Below are 21,112 nucleotides of genomic sequence, written 5' to 3'. Positions count from 1 at the left end.
AATCAAGGTGTATTCAAACTATTGATTGTATGTTGGCTATAAACACAGCCGTCCTCTTTGGTCTATAGCCACCACAAGTAAAAATGTCAGTTCATTTTTTAAAAAGAAGGTACATTTATAAATATAAAAATTAGTTAATAACCACTTAGAGTTTAATTGTGAAATGGTAAGCTGCTACTATGTATGACTAAGTAGAAACTATTCCTGATTTTAAAAATATTTTTTCCCAGTATACCTCTGAGGGTTCTATACTCTCATTTTCTTTTCTTTTTTTTTTTTAAATTTTGTTTATCTATTTGAGATAGAGTGAGAGAGGAAGAGAGAGAGCATGCAAGCAGGGGGAGCAGCAGGCAGAGGGAGAAGCAGGCTCTCCTCTGAGCAGGGACCCCGATGTGGGGCTCAATCCCAGGACCTGGGATCATGACCTGAGCTGAAAGCAGACACTTAACTCACTGAGCCACCCAGGCACCCCTATAACTCTCATTTTCAAAGCCAACTCACGAGCAGTTTACCCAGATGCTTCTACATAGAAAATTCAATTATTTTTCACTGTCCTAAGATGAATGCTACAGGCTTGAGGTCAGGGAAGTCACTTTGTTCAACCTGAACTCTGAACTTCCTGCTCATGTCAGGAACCATAAAGCATAAGAGGAGCACAAAAAGAGTATTCTGGATCAGGGTCTCTGCAATCTTACTATTGACTCCCTGGAGAGATGAAGGAAATGGATATTATCTCCCCTATTCTTCTAGCTCAATGCAAACTACATTTGTGGAGCCATTAGCATCCCTAGGACTCTTGACAATGATGGTGAGCCCTGCAGTGTGTCAACAACTGTGCCTAGGAACAGGTATCACTTCAGTCAATGAAAATTTGTATGAAGAATATCTGTGGCTGTGGAGATAAATCAAGCAGCCAAGGAACATAAAAAATGTGAAAGGATGGTGGCAAGCTACAAGCAGATTAGCACATATTTATTCAGCAGACAAAGGGACAGAGCTTAGACTTGGCAGGCCTTTTCTATAGAAAACCTCATGGGCTCTTCTCTTCAGCTATTCCCTAAATGAAAGAGAAGAGCACGGTTTCTGAGAATGGTGGTCAATCCTTAAAACCTCATTTTTAAAATACAAACTATCTCCCCTTTTTCCTTTATGATTAACTTTGTGGGGAGGGGGGTGTGGCAGGTAAAAAATTGTATTTCACAGTTGTCTTTAAAGCCACAAAGACACTATGTTCTTCATCTAGAAACATTAGTACAGATAACTATATTTTTCTAGAAAATGATTATATAGACCCTCTCAAAGAAAAATGCACATCACTATATGGTTTCAGATGAGTTGCTGGGAAAACATACCTGGACTGGTTCCTAAAACACACCCTAAGACCACCTTGCATCTTTGGGTTCAAAGTATAGATTATTGCCATCAGTATGTGTTCCTGCATTCTTACATATTTGAAAATACACATATAGATGGGTTTGTAACTTCATATTCTGTTGGTTCATTAGCAGATTGAGCAGGCTGTGCCTTTCTCTTTGGTCTTTTTTCAAGTCCTTCCAGGAACAGAGATACATCATCATCAACATTATCATCATCATAAATTGTAAACTCAAGTCTTTACCAACAATTCCAATGGAGACGTTCTTTGTAGTTAGGTACTATTCTGCAGGAAGTGTTTCTTGTAAGACATGAAGACCATGTTTAATCAGTTCATTCAAATTGCACTCCATAAACCCAGACATATGTCTCTCCAAGTAAGTACGAGATGATTGAGAGTAGGCTGCCATGGACATGGCTCTACAGTCAAAATAGTTGGCAGATGGACAGGTTTGGAAAATGTGAGGGCCCGTATCATCATAACCAGCAATAAGCAGTCCAACACCATATGGTCTCCAGCCATATCATTGTGTTGGTGTCTGGGTCTTACTTCCAATTAGAGATACAAGATGAGACCCAGGAAGATGTCTGTCAAATACAAACCCAGAATCCAAACACTTCTGGCACATAAAATTACATAACAGTCCGGCATCAGAAGTAAGTCCCACAGTTGAGATACCAATATGGTTGTTAACATGGAGAAGTATTTTCTGATGAGCTGTAAGCTCTGACTGTGCTCTCTTCAGTGCAACCAACATTGCATGGGTTTTTGATTTCAGACCAACCACAGCCGAACCTTGCTTGACAGATTCCATTGCATACTCAATTTGATGAATCCTGCCCTGAGGGCTCCAAACTGTGACATTATTGTCACAGTTTGTTGTGAGACACAGTTCTGGCTTGGGTCCAGCTGCAGCCTCCTGCAGAGGTGTGAATTCAGGAGGGTCCTGTGATGAACTTTTTTTTTTTTTTAAAGATTTTATTTATTTATTTGACAGACGGAGATCACAAGTAGGCAGAGAAGCAGGCAGAGAGAGAAGAGGAAGCAGGCTCCCTGCTGAGCAGAGAGCCCAATGCAGAGCTCGATTCCAGGATCCCGGGATCATGACCTGAGCTGAAGGCAGAGACTTTAACCCACTGAGCCACCCAGGTGCCCCCATGATGAACTTTTCCTAAGAATAAACATATAGGGAAAATTATCCTATTCTGCTGTTGATAGTGTGGACTAATTTCTTGGGGGAATTGCTATTGTAAGGAATTATATGCAATAATTCATCTGCTAATAAAAATTCACAACACAAACAAGTGTATCTATTATAGGGGTGCCTGGGTGACTCAGTCAATTAAGTATCTGCCTTTGGCTCAAGTTCTGATCTCAGGGTCCTGAGATCGAGGCCCGCATCAGGCTCCCTGCTCAGCGGGGAGCCTGCTTCTCCCACTCCCTCTGCTGCCACTCCCCCTGCTTGTGTTCACTCTCTCTCTGTCAAATAAACAATTAAAATCTTAAAGAATATCTGTTATAATAGCTGTTAGTGAAAAATATCATTAATGTGTGAATTGTGAGGCTCATTGATTTTTCCACATCAACAATCAGATCATTCCTCATTTATTTAAAAATTCTGTCAGATACAGTAGTTCTCTTTCTTAATGAGTCTATTTCCCTGCTGTCTCATTAGGAGAGCCCAGAATGTAGAAAATAAAGTTTCTTGTGTTTTTGTGTTTATTTTTTTTGTATTTCCACATCTTCTAAAATTCCTTAACAGAAGCCTGAATAAAGGTGTCCTCAACATCCATCTTCCTCACTTTTCCATCCATACCCATTACAAACATCTGTACATACATATCCCACAAACACATGTCCCTTATGGCTACATACAGCTCAGATCTTTCCAGACCTTACTTCAATAAATATGCAGCTAATAAGAGCTTTATCTAATCTGCCTTATTCAAATTGGAAAATATATTTAAAAATCCATGTAAGAAACCTATTTTAATAGAAATATAGAAATATCAAGCCAGAGGGAAAAAAAGAATAGAAATATGCTGAACTTATATAAATATATTTATCATTAAAATATTTAGCATTAAAATGTCCATTCTTCTCAATGTGACCTATAGATTCAAGGTAATCATAATACCAGTATGTTTTTCAATATAAATAGACAAAGTAACTTTAAATTCATGCAAAGGACCTAAAATAAATGAGGAACAAAGCTGGGCATCAAGTATACAGGAAATTTACAGTAATCTAAATAATGTAATACGCAATAAAATAAACAGATGGAACAGGAATGTATTCACACATATATGGTTGGTTTACTTTTTAAGAAAGTGTCAGAGCAACTTGATGGAGAAATGAAACTTTTTAAACAAATGATGCCAGAAAACTTGAATATCCATTTGGGAAAACAAAAACAGGAAATAATTCACATGCCCATCTCATATCATCTATCAAAAATTAGTGTGATGTGATCATTGACTTAAATGTAAAAGCTAGGTATATAAAGCTTCTAGGAGAGGACACAAGAAAATAGAGTCATGAATCAGAAACAAATAAGGATTTTCTTTGAAATAACCCAAAAGAAACAATTGATAGGTTAAACTATATAAATATTAAATCCTTTCTGTTATCAAAATACACTATTAAAAAAATAATGAGGCAAGGTATTAACAGAGGGGAAAATATAACATATATATCTGATGAAGAACTCTTATCATATACATAATGGAACTTTCCCAATTCAACAGTTAAATGACAAAAAAAAAATCAATAAGGAAATGATCAAAAGACTTGAACATGCATTTTCCAAACTAACAAAAGGGAAGTAACAATAATCACATAAACATGAATCAAATCAGGAAAATGTAAATTAAAACAATAATGAGGTAGCACTACTCAAACACCAGAAGGGTGAGAGGATGATGGACATCAAAAGTCGGTAAGGATAAAACACAAATGTAACTGTCCTATATTGCTGGTGGGGGGGCACTTTCTAACAAAAATAACCTGACAACATATTACTTTGAAAGTACTGTCCTACATGTTCATCCAAGAGAAACAGATGTCCACAAAAAGACTGATTATGGAAGTTCATAACAACTTTACCCATAATATTATAATATTCTTAAACTTAGTATTACACAAGTGTCCACCCACAGCAGAATGGATAGCTAATTGTGCTGTATTCATACAATGGAATATTAATTGTAAAAATTAGCAAATCACTGATCCATAAAACAAAATGGATGATTATCAAAGGCTTTATGATGTGTGAAATAGCTAGGAACAAAAGAGAACATAATGTACATTTTCATTCAGAGGAATTTCTAGAATAGATAAAAATAATCTGTGCAGAAAGTTTTTAAAAATGGTCACCTCTGAGGAGATATTTGTCAAGAACAAGAAACAAGAGAATAATAAGAGGGGATGAAATATTCTATATCTGAATAGGAGTTATTCAGATCCAGTTATGAAAAATATGAAATTAAACACTGGAGATATGTATTTTAAAGTACTTACATTTTATATCAAAGAAAATCTGCAAGCAAACATCGAATTCTAATTAGTAAGGCATGATTTTCAGTTTTGTTATGAATTCTAAAACACTTCCTGTATTTTTTGAGGTTAAGCAGACATAGTAGAAAATGGGATCTAGATATATCACTACTCACAAAGAGAATTACACATAAAGAAAACCAGAGAGCCAGATTGTACCATGTGCTCCATGAGCCATGAATTAGAACTGGTGGTATTTACAATAGGTTCACAAGAAAAAATGACTACATATGTGTATGATGTATTTTTTAATAAATTAATTTATTTTCAGAAAAACAGTATTCATTATTTTTTCACCACACCCAGTGCTCCATGCAATTCGTGCCCTCCATAATACCCACGACCCAGTACCCCAACCTCCCCCCACCACCACTTCAAACCCCTCAGATTGTTTTTTGGAGTCCATAGTCTCTCATGGTTCACCTCCCCTTCCAATTTCTCCCAACTCCATTCTCCTCTCTAACACCCCTTGTCTTCCATGCTATTTGTTATGTTCCACAAATAAGTGAGACCATATGATAATTGACTCTCTCTGCTTGACTTATTTTACTCAGCATAATCTCTTCCAGTCCCGTCCATGTTGCTACAAAAGTTGGGTATTCGTCCTTTCTGATGGAGGCATAATACTCCATAGTGTATATGGACCACATCTTTCTTATCCATTCGTCTGTTGAAGGGCATCTTGGTTCTTTCCATAGTTTAGCGACCGTGGGCATTGCTGCTATAAACATTGGGGTACAGATGGCCCTTCTTTTCACAACATCTGTATCTTTGGGGTAAATATCCAGGAGTGCAATTGCAGGGTCATAGGGAAGTTCTATTTTTAATTTCTTGAGGAATCTCCACACTGTTCTCCAAAGACGCTGCACCAACTTGCATTCTCACCAACAGTGGAAGAGGGTTCCCCTTTCTCCACATCCTCTCCAACACAGGTTGTTTCCTGTTTTGTTAATTTTGGCCATTCTAACTGGCGTAAGGTGATATCTCAATGTGGTTTTAATTTGAATCTCCCTGATGGCTAGTGATGATGAACATTTTTTCATGTGTCTGATAGCCATTTGTAGGTCTTGATTGGAGAAGTGTCTGTTCATATCTTCTGCCCATTTTTTGATATGTTTGCCTGTTTTGTGTGTGTTGAGTTTGAGGAGTTCATTATAGATCCTGGATATCAACCTTTTGTCTGTACTGTCATTTGCAAATATCTTTTCCCATTCCATGGGTTGCCTCTTTGTTTTTTTGACTGTTTCCTTTGCTGTGCAGAAGCTTTTGATTTTGATGAAGTCCCAAAAGTTTATTTTCGCTTTTGTTTCCTTTGCCTTTGGAGACATATCTTGAAAGAAGTTGCTGTGGCTGATATCGAAGAGATTACTGCCTATGTTCTCCTCTAGGATTCTGATGGATTCCTGTCTCACATTGAGGTCTTTTATCCATTTTGAGTTTATCTTTGCGTACGGTGTAAGAGAATGGTCGAGTTTCATTCTTCTACTTATAGCTGTCCAGTTTTCCCAGCACCACTTATTGAAGAGACTTTTTTCCACTGTATATTTTTTCCTGTTTTGTCAAAGATTAATTGACCATAGAGTTGAGGGTCCATATCTGGGCTCTCACTCTGTTCCACTGGTCTATGTGTCTGTTTTTATGCCAGTACCATGCTGTCTTGGTGATCACAGCTTTGTAATAAAGCTTGGAATCAGGTAACGTGACGCCCCCAGCTTTACTTTTGTTTTTCAACATTTCCTTAGCAATTCGGAGTCTCTTCTGATTCCATACAAATTTTTGGATTATTTGCTCTAGCTCTTTGAAGAATACCAGTGGAATTTTGATCGGAATGGCATTAAAGTATATATTGCTCTAGGCAGTATAGACATTTTAACAATGTTTATTCTTCCAATCCAAGAGCATGGAATGGTCTTCCATCTTTTTCTGTCTTCTTCAGTTTCTTTCATGAGTGTTCTGTAGTTCCTCAAGTACAGATCCTTTACCTCTTTTGTTAGGTTTATTCCCAGGTATCTTATGGTTCTTGGTGCTATAGTAAATGGAATCGATTCTCTAATTTCCCTTTCTGTATTTTCATTGTTAGTGTATAAGAAAACCACTGGTTTCTGCACATTGAAGCAGAAGGAAAACTTTCAGACTCTTTCTATGAAGCCAGCATTACCCTGATCCCCAAACCAGGCAAAGACCCTACCAAAAAGGAGAATTTCAGACCAATATCACTGATGAATATGGATGCTAAGATTCTCAACAAGATCCTAGCCAACAGGATCCAACAGCACATTAAAAAGATTATCCACCATGATCAGGTGGGATTCATCCCTGGGCTACAAGGATGGTTCACCATTCGCAAATCAATCAATGTGATACAACAAATTAATATGAGAAGAGAGAAGAATCACATGGTCCTCTCAATTGATGCAGAAAAAGCATTTGACAAAATCCAGCATCTGTTCCTGATTAAAATGCTTTAAAGTATAGGGATAGAGGGAACATTCCTGAACCTCATCAAATCTATCTATGAAAGACCCACAGCAAATATCATCCTCAATGGGAAAAAGCTTGCAGCCTTCCTGTTGAGATCAGGAACAAGACAAGGATGCCCACTTTCACCACTCTTGTTCAACATAGTATTAGAAGTCCTAGCAACAGCAATCAGACAACAAAGAGAAATAAAAGGTATCCAAATTGGCAACGAAGAAGTCAAACTCTCTCTCTTCGCAGATGACATGATTCTTTATATGGAAAACCCAAAAGACTCCACCCCCAAACTACTAGAACTCATACAGCAATTCAGCAACGTGGCAGGATACAAAGTGATGTATTTTTTTTTATTCCCAATTTTGTCTGCTAAATTTGCCCCCAAACAGTGACCCAGCAGAAATAATGACCATATCTGGGGCCCCTGGGTTGTTCAGTTGGTTTAGCAGCTGTCTTCAGCTCAGGTCATGATCCCAGGTCCTGGAATCGAGCCCCACCTTGGGCTCCTTGCTGAGCGGGAAGCCTGCTTCTCCCCTGCCCACTATTCCCCCTGCTTGTGCTTGTTCTCTCCCCCTTTCTCTAATAAATAATAAAATTTTAAAAAATCAGAAATAATGAAATCTAGCACCAAGATCTTGGTTGCTAAATGTAGTTTTTATAAGGAATAAGCTCCTTGGACATATGGCCAATTCCAGGGTTAGGTTGGCCTGGAATATCTTGTCCTATCAGAAAATAAAGAAGGGTTCTGAGAATGACTGGTACACAAAAATGAACATAAGGATTAGCTTAGTGGAACTTCCACTGACCAAAAGTAGGACATTTTGAACATTAAAGTAAATAATGATGGAAATAAATTATAACTCACTGCATAAAATAGCAATCTCTAGGCTTATGCTGTCATGAATAAATGAGTGAATAAATAAATAGAATAGAGGGGAAAATCTTTCAGCAAGGTGCTAATTAAAATATATAACTGGAATGATGAAGTTTTAACATTGATTAAAGGAAGCTAGAAGCTCTTGGGTGAAAATTAATGAAGATAGGATATTTAACATAGTCTCACCATCTCTCTAAAAATTATTATTAATTCCAAATGGGGAAAATAGACTTGATTATAAAGAAAACCAGTGGCTCCATCATAACCAAAGTCAACATACCTCTTCAGACAAACCTATGTCATTTTCTTCCTAACATGATGCACTGAGAATGACATAACACTAGTTATGTGCTTTCCATGCCAAAAGTGCATAGCTTGCATCTAAAATGTAATGATAGAGACAGAGAAGAGAGACTATAAATGATAAAGCAACTGGGCCACATGTTAGCAACTGGCTACTTTAGGTAAAGATTACATGTCTTTATTTACAACAGTGTTACATTCCCCCAAAACCCATCATGAACTGAAAATATAGAAAATCAAAAATATATGTAATATACCTAACCTACTGAACCTCATTGCTTAGTGTGGCCTCCCTTAAGAGTGCTCAGAACAGAGGCACTTGGGTGGCTCAGTTGGTTAAGTGTCCCTCTTGATATTGGTTCAGATCATGATCTCAGGGTCCTGGGATTGAGCCCCAGGCCAGACTCCATGGAGTCAGTTTGAGATTCTCTCCCTCTTCCCCTACCCCTCCCCCTACTCACGTTCTTTCTCTCTCTCAAATAAATAAAATCTTCTTTTTAAAAAGTGCTCAGGGGCGCCTGGGTGGCTCAGTGGGTTAAGCCGCTGCCTTCGGCTCAGGCATGATCTCAGGGTCCTGGGATCGAGTCCCGCATCGGGCTCTCTGCTCAGCAGGGAGCCTGTTTCCTCCTCTCTCTCTTTCTGCCTGCCTCTCTGCCTACTTGTGATCTCTGTTTGTCAAATAAATAAATAAAATCTTTAAAAAAAAATAAAAAAATAAAAAGTGCTCAGAACCCTGATATGAGCCTACAGTTGAGCAAAATCATCTAAGACAAAGACAATTTTTTAATAAAATAGTGAACATTTCATGTCAATTATAATTTTCATGTTATTTATAGTATCTGAAAAAGAGAATGGTTGTGCCAGTACAAAATAGTTGAAGGATTATTGGTTGTTTACCACTGTGATTGTGTGGATGATTGGGAGCTGTGTCTGCTCCCATATTGCTATGGTCCTTCGTATTGCTAGCCCAGGAAAAGATCAAAATTCAGAATTTGAAGAACACTTCCCCTGAACGCACATTGCTTTCGCACCATCATAAAGTTACAAAATCATTAAGTTGGCCATCTAAGAAGTTATAAAATACCTATTAGCCTTTGTTTTTATGGAACTTAGGTTCTGTAGGGGTAAGACCCCAAATTATTTATGTCTATATGTATATTTGTATATGTGTGTATATATACATATATATGTGTGTATGTGTGTATATATATGTGTTTGTGTATATATATGTATGTATATATGTGTGTGTATATATATGTGTGTACATGTGTATGGGTATATATATCCAATATATGTGTGTGTGTGTGTGTATGTGTGTGTATATATATATGTGTATATATGTGTGTGTGTATATATGTGTGTGTATATATATGTGTGTGTGTGTGTGTGTGTGTGTGTGTGTGTGTGTGTATAGATCTAAAACAAGCCACTAAACTACACAATTTCAGATGAGGATAATTTCTTTATCTATGAGAGGAAGGAAAATGAGATATAAAAGAATACATATTCTTTAAAGAATAATATTGTTCTAACAGGGTTGATATCTATTGTCTTGGGGATAATCTGGTCTTTATATCTTAATGCTAAATATGTTATGCATAGTTTCTGCCTGATAAAACTTAATTAAATGACCAAAGGTAGTATACCTTAATATTCTAGGAAATATTCTTAATATTTAATATTCTAGGAAATCATTGACAGCACTTTGAATGCACCAGGAAATTATGTCAGGGTACCAATCTTAAAGTTTAAAAAGTCTGCATCCAGAATGGGAAAGCACTCTTTCCCGCCTAATTTCATTTTTGTATATTGACCTAGAAAAAGCACCTTAAATTTTGCAAAGATCACACATTTCGCAATAAAAAATTATGCAGAAACTTTGAGAAGAGGGACTATTTGTTCTCAGGCCATCTCAAAGTGATGCAGGACCCTACTTAAATCATACCTCATTGTTTAGTATCACTCACCCGTTTCTTCTAACTGGAGAGTTAAAATGATCATATGAGAGGCTGGTAGCATAAGACAGATTACCATCGGTTTAACTTGCCATCACCCGGTTAGAATATAATGAAGGGAAATGGGAACAGAGGCTTATAAAATATTGCATATAAATAGGTGTTTAGGTATAGTTATGGAACAGAAGTAAAAACATATAAATATAGATGAAATCTTTTTTTTTTTTTTTTTTTTTTTAATATTTGTTTTAGAGAGCATGCACGTGCAAGGGAAGTACAGAGAGACAGAGAAAGAACCTCAAGCAAACTCCCCAGTGAGCATGTTACTCCATAGGGGGCAGGATGCCATAATCCTAAAATCACGACCTGAGCCAAAACCAAGATTTGGGCCCTTAACCAGCTGAGCCACCCAGGTGCCCCGAAATCAGTTTTTATGTGCACATATATTAGATCAGTTTTATCTTTCAAATCTCCTACAGACTAAAAATATCAATCACTACACTGAAGAAATGAAAAAGACAGTGTTCAGAAAAGCAAATTAAATCCTGCCATACGTAAGTGACATTCCTACCATCCCACTAACGAAACACTATTGCCAATATCTTCCCACCCACTTTATTTTCTTCCTAGGAAAAAAACTCAAAACTGAAAATTGTATGGGGTGAAGAATGGTGTTCTTAATGGATACTGAACTTTTTTTTTTTTAAGACTTTTATTTATTTATTTGACAGAGAGAGAAAGAGAGCACAAGCAGGGAGAGTAGTGGAAGGCAGAGGGAGAAGCATTCTCCCCGCTGAGCAAGAGAGCCTGATGCAGGACTCCATCTCAGGATCCTAGGATCATGACCTGAGCTGAAGGCAGATGCTTAACCATCTGAGGAACCCAGCAGCCCCTGAACTTTATTTTAATAAGTTAAATGATACAGAGCTTAAGTTGAGGCCTGCATTAAGTGATGAATAAATGATCCGTTCAAAGATGGAAAGATAGTATATTATATTTACAAAAACCAGTAACTACGGTGCTTTATTTTCTACCTATTCAACATCATGAACTAGGAAGCTATGCCAATTTAACATATTTTATTGATTCTTTCTTTTTTTTTTTTATTGATTCTAAATGCCATTATCTTCCACTTTATTACATGATTTGGATATTGGAGGGGCAGATCTACTTACTTATCTACACACACACACACACACATAAAGTTGCATAAAATACAGGAAAAAATTAAAAGGGAAAAATCATTTATGGTTTGGTTTTAGGTCTTTTATATCTCTATGCATGAAGAGAAGCTGAACAATGCTATCTGAAGAGAATATCGTCCTATAATAAAGCAATCAGATAAAAAAGGAAAGTATAAATAAATCATAACTAAATCATAGTTATTCTGATATGCACATTTTGTAATTCTTTAAGTGTATGTTGATGGAATTATTTCAAAGGGTCACAGACTTTCATCTAAAGGATTTAGAGATTTTATTCCATATATAACAGCAAATATAGATTCAGAATATAATTTGGGAACAAATCATTGTTCTCTAAAAATAATGAGGTCTATTGCATTATTAACTTCAAACACTTCATTTTTACCTAAAAAAAAAAAAAATCCTTCTGTACTGAAGAACAGCAGAAGGTGAAATCTTTAATCCAGTTAGAATACAAAAGAATAAATTGCAATATGTTATCAGCATTTCTCAGCTTCTCCTTGATGCTGTTTTTATAGCCCATTGTTCAAATTTTTTTAAATTTTTTTAATTAAAAAAATTTTAATTGCAAATGGTTTTACATGGTTTGAAATATAAACTAAGTTTAATTTGGTCTTGGAGAAGGAAAATCCTTATTTCTTATATATTAAATGTATTGCCATTATAGTGAATGGGATTTTTGATACAGGTATTGTCAATTAGGGAAAATCTTTTGTTAGGCTAGGGAAGAGAAATGAGGTAGGAAACCTATTCTGGCAAAGATAACTCCAGAGTTTTGGACACAAATAGTTTGCCCAGGTGACCATGTCTTAATGCGTAAAGTAGATTAGATTTGCCATGCCTGCTAGTTCCATCTTTTTTTCCTTCGAGGAGTTGTGACAGACAGTGTATGGCCTGTGGGGGATTGTTCGTATCCTCCCGTTGGTGATATCTGTCAATGTATCTTGTTCCTGTTCCCTGGCTTGACAGGAATCTGCATCAGGGTTGAGAATGGTTGGGAACCTAGCCCATTTATGCCTGTCAGCCTCATTGACAGGTAGACACTGGAGCTGCCCCCTTCTGTGTCATCTAAGCTCAGTTTCTAGGCACACGAGAACAGGGCGTTTTCTTTTCCAAAGAACAAAGGGAAACCCATGACACAGAACTGTGACACTTCAAATACTGCCACTCCATTGTGGTATGTTGCTTGAATAGACTGTTCTTCCAACCATTCCCAGCTTTGTTCAGCACTTAAACAGCATGTAACTATAAATTAATCCTCTTGATTCGAGAATACTGAGCATTTCACTATACACTGTGTAGATACGTACTCAATGGCTAAAGGAGTCCTCCCCCAAACTTATCCCACTATTAAACCCCTATCTTAGCTCAGACTGCTGGAATTGGGGGGCTTAAACAACAGACAAAACTTCTCAGCATTCTGGAGGCTGGGAAGTCAGATAAGGTTACCAGCTGATTCAGTTCCTAGCGAAAGCCCTTTTCCTGGTTTGCTGGGGACCACCTTCTCACTATGTCCTTACATGGCAAAGACAGAGAGAGAGCTCTATTTTTTCTCTTTATGAGGACACCAACCCCACCCTCATGACCTCACGTAAATCTAATCAACTTCCAAGGCCCTCACCTCCTAACATCATCACTTTCTGAAGTAGGGTTTTGACATATAAATTTGAGGGAGACATAAATATTCTGTCCATAACACCCTCACCTTATTTTAAACTAGTCATTGAAACTGACATTAGAATTTAACATATCTAATTTATTTTGTGTAAGGATATTAATTATTAGATCATGGCAATTCAATTCAGTTTTTGTAAAATGAGCTATTTGCTCATTAGTTGTGTTCAGTAGCATAACCAGCATTCTTTAAAACACTCAGTTATAAATGTGGCAGAATTGATTATTCTCCAGTTTCTATTACCTTTGCAATGTGTATATTACAATATAGCTTTTGTTATAAAAAAAAAATCTACATGTTGTTTACATGTCAATTTCCCTGTTATACTTGGAGCTACTTAGAAGACAAAAAAAACTCATTAATCTTTGACCACCTCGTTTAGGACAATTCATGGAAGATGGTAGGCGTGCCCAGTTAATGTGTACAGGATATTGAATGAATGTAAGCTTTATCAAATATATAATGTGTAAAAAAAGTAGAACATGGAATTTAGCATAGGTTTATCATAATTATATAAATTATAATTATGGTTTTGTAAAATTTCTGTTCACATTTGGATGAAGACTGAAAGAACAGCAGGGAAAATGAGAACAGCGTGAGTTGTTGGAGATGGTAAGAATGATTCTTTTTATGTTTTTAACTTGTTTATATGATTAATAAATCATTTTGGCAACAGGCAATAGGTAAGAGAAATGCTAGCTATGAATATTATATGAGATATAATGAGCTTCATCTCTATATTATTTAACTGTTTCTATTTCCTCAAGATCAGCTGGGTGTGATTTTTTTCCTCTTGATCACCTAGCCAATAAAATTGTAACTATCTAATGGATATGAGAATACTCTATTTATAATGAACATTTATACTGACAGGCAATGGATTTTTAAAATATCATGCTTTCCTAAGTGTGTACATAATTGTTAAATTTGGAAGTTCTACCATATTTATCTATAAAGATATACATTGTATAGTTTGTAAAGTTGTAGCTTAAAGATAATTATCCTTAGAACTATGTATTGCATGATTTTGTGTTAATATAACATATGAAAGTATTTATTTTTTAAAAAAATATGCAAAGCATTACTTTTTTTGGGATTTTATTTACTTATTTGAGAGAGAGCAGAGCAAGAAAGAGCATGATGTGGGGCAGAGGGAGAGGGAGAAACAGACTCCTTACAGAGCAGGGAGCCCAACGTGGGGCTCCATCCCAGGACCCTGAGATCATGACCCGAGCCTAAGGCAGATGCTTGACTGACCCGTGTGCCACAATTTTTAGAGTTATTCTACATAATCATAACATGTAATATTGCATTATATTATAATATGATAGGGATAAGAATTCAATAAATCAAGTAACTACAAAAATGCTACCATGATTGAAAGGTTTTACTTATCCTGACTGTGACAAGTACTGCATTTTGAGAGCTGCACAAGGGAAGGAGCAGGGTAGGAGCAGGATGAAGCACAGCAGAGGACAGATACGAAGTTATAATTTGGTGATGACATGCGTACACATGGGTCTTAAAATTAAATCACATCATGTGGCAAGTATGTGTTTTTCCTTCAAGAGTTCTATTTTTTAACTTAATTTGTATTATATTTATGGAGAATAAAACTTAATTTGCATGTAAATAACCGTGATTAATAACATCCACTAATATTTTATTGAACATTAAGATCTAGCGTAATAACATATGTCATTCTAATCCCTTAGCTCTTCCATAGGTAAGTACAGTGCTATGTGTATTTTTGAGGTAAGAATTATGTTATTTGGAGGAAATTCTAGTCACATAACTCTGAGTAACAGTAGAATGGTATTAAATAGATCTTTTCATCCAAATATTTATATTTATGGTTACCTTTCTTCCTTACATATTTTTTTATTTACTTTTGCAGGATATATGTTTTTAGTATTAAAATTTTAAAATTACATGTTTTATATATGTTATATTATTATATAATAGTAATTTATAACAATAAATTATGTAATATATAAGAAATGCATAGCACTCAAATTATAGTTTATTCATGTCCATTTATAAATTTTTAGCTCTTTAATGAACTCGATTTCTTAAATAATCAATTGTGGCAAAAAAGAATTATTGTCTTTTTTACTTTTTTCCAACTCCTAATTCCAAAGTCCTAATTGACCTTTTCTCAAGTCATTGTTGTTTCAATGATCAGAAGAGCAATTATAATCTAAGGATGATTTGGATCAATTTCCTGATAAGTTAATAGGAGATTACAATAAATGTACATGCATGTTGATAAATTCTCCGAGCCTTCCTCATAGCTCCCACCTCACAGAGATCTTGACGGCATCAACATTGGCATGCAGGAGGTACTGGGAGTGATTTCATGGCTCTGTCCCAATATTGCCTATCATGCTGCACAGGGATTACCATGCACCTGAGAGTAATAACAAAGGCTTAAAGCAATCAAATGCTTGGCCCAGACAGTAGTGAATAAATCGTAATCACTCACGGGAATTCAGAAACAAAATACTATGGAAATTTTAACTTCTATATGTAAAAACTATTTACAAGACAAAATAGTACATAACACATAGAAATCTGCTAAAATAAAAAGAAATATCTTTTTTTAAGATTTTATTTATCTCACAGAGAGAGAGAGATCACAAGTAGGCAGAGAGGCAGGCAGAGAGAGAGGGGGAAGCAGGCTCCCCTCTGAGCAGAGGGCCAGATGCAGGGCTCCATCCCAGGACCCTGAGATCATGACCTGAGCCGCCAAAGGCAGAGGCTTAACCCACTGAGCCACCCAGACACCCCAAAAAGAAATGTTATCTTAATTACCTTTTCCTTTTATAATCTTAGCATTGTTTGAATTTCATGTTAATTTCTTGAAATACATATTTATCAGTAAATCAATGACTAAGTAGATATTCACTTTGGTTCATTCAATTATATTTTTGAGTACCAAGCATTGCTCCAGCTGTTGAAATTACTTGGCAATGAAAAACAAAACAAAACAAAACAAAACAAAACAAAATAAAACAGACAATCCCTGTCCTCATGGACCTTACGAGAAACCATAAGTAAGGGGTGCCTGGGACTCAGTTGTTAAGCCTTTGGCTCAGGTCATGATCCCAAGGTCCTGGGACTGAGCCCCACATTGGGCTCTCCCTGCTCCAGGGTCCTGGCATTGAGACCCACATCAGGCTCCCTGCTCAATGAGAAGACTCCTTCTTCCTCTCCCTCTCCCCCTGCTTGTATTCCCTCTCTGGCTGGGTCTCTCTCTGTCAAATACATAAATAAAATCTTTAAAAAAAAAAAAAAGGAAAGAAAAGAAACCATAGCAAATAGAAATAAGAAGAATTCTATATGTCAGGGTTTGATTTATTCTCTGAAGACAATGAAATTGGAAAAGGACATTAACAGTGACAATTTATGTAGGTGTGCTTTTTACAAAAATTAATCAGAAAAGATCTCTTTGATAAGGTGATAAAAGCAGAAGCCTAAAAAACATGACATTAACCAAGCAGGTATCTAGGAGAAGAAAGACAGCACTAAATCCAGTGTGACTCGAGCAATATGAGTGAAAATTGGAGGTGTAATCAAGGGACAGTGACTTCTGATTTTGTAGGTCAGGAGAAAAACATTGAATTTTACTCTACGTAAGATGAGAAATCATATGAGGTTTTGATTTCAAATATTGACTTTCATTTCTAAAAGATCATTCTGACATTGATGTAGAGAAATTACAAGAAGGGATAAAGTTGGAGCCTGGAGACCAGTTAAAGCAGATAGTAGAGTAGCCTAAACCAGATTGGCAATAGTGCTTGACATGCCTATTAGCCCAATGGAGAGACTGAATAGGCAACTAGCTTTGTTTTTGAAAATTTTGGGAGCCTGCTTCTCCCTCTGCCTGCTACTTCCCCTGCTTGTGCGCGTGCTCGCTCTCTCTCTGACAAATAAACACAATCTTTAAAAAGAAATAAAATATACTATATATACACACACACACACACACACGGCGGTATTCCTTCTGTTCGTCACTATGTGTTGTTTCTCTTTCTCATTCCTTTTTTTTTTTTTTTTAATTTTTTATTTTTTATAAACATATATTTTTATCCCCAGGGGTACAGGTCTGTGAATCACCAGGTTTACACACTTCACAGCACTCACCAAAGCACATACCCTCCCCAATGTCCATAATCCCACCCCCTTCTCCCAAACCCCCTCCACCCAGCAACCCTCAGTTTGTTTTGTGAGATTCACCACACAATACTTCATTAGTCTTTGATGTAGTGTTCCAATCCTTTTCCTTTTCTATTTTTTTTTTCTTTCCCCACTTATTCTAACTCACCCACTAGTCTCAAACCAAAAGAACAATTGTGTGAGTAGAAGACATTTTGTAGCATGTTTTTCCTTCATATTTTAAGGTAGGCATATATGTCAACAATCTGGAATGTGGAGGACACAATCACAATGCAATTTAAGCAAAAATCAAACCAAATGCAGCAAAACATCCAGTCAGCAGCCTGTGGTAAAGAATGTAGAGTAAGATCAATGCAAGAAATTCTCTCAGCAGTCCAGGTAGGAACATTTATGAGGTGAAGTGCCTTTACTATTCCAAACATGTGGTCAAATGATACAACAGTTTACGGGAAGCAATTAAATGGCATGCTTTGCAAAAACTTATAAACATTTTAAATTTTGTGAGTGGGACAGTTACATTTCTATGAATATTAATTATATATTTCTGTCAATGACACCAAGAAGCTGCTTGGTATTATTTCAGTTTAAAAGGTAAAGTGCCCAGATTGGTAAAATGCTATTTAAGAACTAAGACTATATCACATGTTTACAAAATTACTTTGTTTAATAATATTTAAATTCTATTGGTAGGAATTATCATGTAGTGATTATTAACACAGGTGCTGGGTGTTCTAGTCTTTGTTAGAACTGATTTTCTCCCTCAGGAAAATAAATACTGTTATCACATGAAATATAAAAGAATGTAGTTTCAATAATAAACATAGTCTTCTCTGTTTTTATCATTGCAACTCAGACTGCATTTAAAGGATGTCGACATAAATGCATGTTATTTAACTCAGTCTTTATGCTGTTTACAAAATAGGATAACGTATTACTTGAGGATTAAAACTTAAATATCATTAAACCACTAAAATATACAAAGATGTTTCGCCGCTTTCTGTACAAGTTAAAGAAACAATTCCCTGTTCGCTAGAGTTTATGTTAAGCAATGGCCACATCTATATTCAAATTTTTAGTAAATTAAATATTTACTAATTATGGAAATGATGCTATTAAAGTAGAATTTGGATGAAATTTAAAACTATAGGAATTTAAAACTGGAGTTACTTATAAATTATTTATACATAAGATTTAAATATGAGAAGAAACTTTAAGAGCTTTAACAAAATTTTACTTTTTACTTGAACTTTGTGAACTACATTTTTTCTTTTTAAATTAATTTCAGTTTACTTTGTTATTTAGCCTAAATTCAAGCTGAAAGAAAAGTATATCCAGGGCACCTGGGTGGCTCAGTTAAGCATCTGCCTTTGGCTCAGGTCATGATCCCAGGGTCCTGGGATCGAGCCCTTCATCGGGCTGCCTGCTCAGTGGGGAGTCTGCTTCTGACTCTCCTTCCTTCTCGTGCTCTTTCCCTCTCCCTATCTCTCTCAAATAGATAAAATGTTTTAAAAATATTTTTTTTTAAAAAAAGAAAAGCATATTCAGTAAAGTTGATGGTTGCACTTACCCCTGGAGTTTACTTTTTTTTTTTTTTAAGATTTTATTTATTTGATAAAGATCCTAAGTAGGCAGAGAGGCAGGTAGAGAGAGAGGAGGAAGCAGGCTCCCTGCTGAGCAGAGAGCCAGATGCCTGGGACCATGACCTGAGTCAAAGGCAGAGGCTTTAACCCACTGAGCCACCCAGGAGCGCCCCCCTCCTAGAGTTTACTTTCAATGTAAACTCCCAGGCGCAGAAGATGTTGGGATGCCATTCTTTCTTCCTTAAATTCTTTTTTTTTTTTTTTAAGATTTTATTTATTTATTTGACAGAGATCACAAGTAGGCAGAGAGGCAAGCAGAGAGAGAGAGAAGGAAGCAGGCTCCCCACTGAGCAGAGAGCCCGATGCGGGGCTTGATCCCAGGACCCTGGGATCATGACCTGAGCTGAAGGCAGAGGCTTTAACCCACTGAGCCACCCAGGCACCCCTCTTCCTTAAATTCTTAATGTAGTTAACCTATAATTTTAATTAACCTAGATTATATCTCTAATTATCTAGAACTATGTTGTTGAATAGGCCATCACTACTCACTTATGGTCATGAGTACTTGAAAGATGGACAGTCAGAATTGAGATGCACTGCTAAGTATAAAATACACACTGGATTTCTAACATCTTGCAAGAAAAAAAGAATATAAATTATCTTGCTAAAAATTTGATACTTATTTTATGTTGAAATATTTTGGTATATCAGTTAAAATACATATTATTAAATTTGAATTTACCTGTCTCATTTTACTTTGTAATATGGCTATTAGAAAATGTGAATCTGAAAAATATATGTACTCTAGCAGGCTGACATCTAAGATAGCCCCCAAGAGCCCAGCCTCTGGTATACATACACCTTCCTGTTATCCAAGTAAGCAACAATCTAGATGTTGCTCTGAAGGGATCTTACAGGTGTAGTTAATTAAGACCCCACGTCTGCTTGACCTACTACATGAACCCTTAATTTCCTTTGCTTGCTCATAGAAGAGGACATCAGAGATGTTCTTTGGCTGGCCAGGGAAAAAAAGCAAACATCTTTGCCGTGAAATGCCCGTGGGAGTGTCTTACCTCAAGTTGCCATAACAAAACACCATAGATGAGGTGGCTTAAAGAAAGGTTTTTCACGGTTTTGGAAGCTGGAAATCTATCAAAGCTCACAGTCAGGTTCTGGTGAGAGCCCTCCTCCTGGCTTGCCAGTTCACTTCTTTCCATAAAGCCACCAATCCTATCAGTTTAGGATCTGACCCTTATGGCCTCATTCAATCTTAATTACTTCCTAAAAGCCTTATCTTCAAGACAGCCACGCTGGAGGTTAGAGCTTCAACATCTGAATTTAACACAATTCAGTCTATGGCAGGGGGTCACATGGCAAGGAACAGCCTATAGTAGCTGAGAGCTGGCCCGGCTTATACCTAGCCAGACAATAACCCCCATCCTACGACCTCAAGGAAATAAACCAGTGAGTTTGGAAGAGGATCCTGATCTCACATTGGAACCACAACCACAGTTGACTCCTTGATTTTAACCCAGTCAGACCCTGTGCAGAGTATCTAGTCTACCCACATCCAGATCTCTTACCCACAGGATTACAAAATAAATCAGTTTCAAGTGGAGTTTATGGTAATTCCTTATGCATTAATAGAAAATAATACATGCAGCTCATATTTTGGCTTCTACTGTATTTTATTCAAGAGTAGTTATCCAACAGCTACGTCCTGGTTAAAGAGCTATAAAATTTTTCAATGATTTCCTAAACTTGAAGTTCAGCAAAAAAATGGAAGCGGCTTCTTCCTCAGTATGGGGTCTGCCCTGAATCTTTTCTTCCTTTCTCCCTCCCTCCTTCCTTCCTCAAACAATTATCAAGTACACTGTATCTGCCAGATGTGAGATAGTGACTGGGGACTGTAAGCTTGAAAAAGTAATGTGGA

General features: G+C 36.5%; 1 pseudogene; it reads right to left on the bottom strand.

The window, feature by feature from the left end:
* Window positions 1-1,443: 1,443 nt before the first annotated feature.
* Window positions 1,444-20,396, bottom strand: LOC116568734 (annotated as a pseudogene).
* Between the last annotated feature and the right edge of the window lie 716 nt (window positions 20,397-21,112).

Source organism: Mustela erminea, chromosome 11, assembly GCF_009829155.1.
Source record: "Mustela erminea isolate mMusErm1 chromosome 11, mMusErm1.Pri, whole genome shotgun sequence".
In the NCBI taxonomy this organism is placed as follows: Eukaryota; Metazoa; Chordata; class Mammalia; order Carnivora; family Mustelidae; genus Mustela; species Mustela erminea.
The sequence above is the reverse complement of the archived record's forward strand: the minus strand, read 5'-3'. Positions and strand labels throughout refer to the sequence as shown.